This window comes from Cupressus sempervirens, chromosome 6 (genome assembly GCF_028749045.1).
Source record: "Cupressus sempervirens isolate cs-2001-9-10 chromosome 6, ASM2874904v1, whole genome shotgun sequence".
NCBI lineage: Eukaryota > Viridiplantae > Streptophyta > Pinopsida > Cupressales > Cupressaceae > Cupressus > Cupressus sempervirens.
This window is the reverse complement of record NC_143123.1, coordinates 614231061-614232593: the sequence shown is the minus strand read 5'-3', so window position 1 is coordinate 614232593 and position 1533 is coordinate 614231061.

Here is a 1533-nt window from a genome sequence, read left to right as displayed (position 1 = left end):
AGTGATATGTACCTTTTAGACACCTCAATAGAAGTGGCATGCATTCTTTCCAATCTTTGAATGATAAAAAAGATTATATGAGGTTTCAAATAAGTCTACAAGTTAATTTTGCATCATTGATGTCATGAAAAAGCTTCATAAACCTTACTTTGGAAATTTGGAATAATTTATCAATGAGACTTTCACTTAAGACTATCTTATACATCTATAATAGAAAAATGGCCATAAAAGGTTCAAGATTCCATCAAACCTTGGATCAAAGGCGTCTACAACAAAACCTTGCAACTTTTCTTGTATCTTTACAAAGTTGCAATATTATGACTTTTGCACTTTTGACAATTGTCTTTGATGTATTATTACCAATCTTGACCTTAATACTTACAAACACCTTTAACATGATGAAATGGACTTGATTTCACCAATTACACTCTTTCAAACCCTTTATTGGATATTTTTGACCCTTTGACTAACTTTGGTCATGTTAGGACTTCATAGGCCTCTTTGCTGAGAATGGCTCTTATAGCATTACAAAGTTGATTATTTTGATGCTCATAACTTTAGAACCTTACAAATTATCAATGAAACATTAATACCAATTACAAAATAAATTTTATCTCATATAACAACTCCATGCCTAGGTGCTCATGTGCCATTTAACCAATAGATTTATGGCATGCATAGAGTATAAAAGATTATCATTTCAATTGGGATGAATGTAAGTTTGTCAATTTGAGTTCATGTATACAATTCATGTAATGTTGTTGCTTTAATGTGAGCTATATATTATGCAAGGTGAACTTACTTAGCTAATTCGAGGGGGAGCAAACAGTAGCATATAATTGCAAAGGTTCAACAACTTTATTATGTGGTGTTTATTACTTCATCTATCGTGTACTAGTTATAATCATATTGGAAATGAGCCTTACTATAATATTGGTGTGCTACCACCCAGGCATCGAAGTCTACTGGTAGTACCCCTTCATGTTGCAATGAGCTTTTTAGGAAGTTAGCCTTGTACAAAATCACCTTAATGGTATCATCTTAACCAGTGTTTTCTATTTCATGAGAATTAGTTTCTCCATCATTTTTCCTAGTTTGGGCTTTCCACGTAAATCTTGGTGCTCATATTATTAGTGTTTAAGTTCTTTAGTGCTTATCTTTGCTTTAATGATTTACTGTATTTTAACTAATAGATATCAAGTGGTGGTTATTGGTTGTTAAGTATTAACCTATAGATCATCAAAAAAAATTATATGTGTGTGGGAAAAATAGATTCACCCCCCTCTTTTATTTGGCATATTCAATAATTGGTATCGCAGCTTGGTTCCTTAGTGTAAAGCTTAACTACTTGAGGAATCTCTGATGGCACACAAATTAAATATCCCTATGTTTAATGGATCAAACTATAGTTCATGGAAACATCAAATAAAATTTTATCAAGAATTGGTTGGTAGTTACAAGACTTGGAAGCATGTGAAGACTATGTATGTGTTTCCTTAGAGTCACTTGCATAATGTAGATGAAATCGAAGCA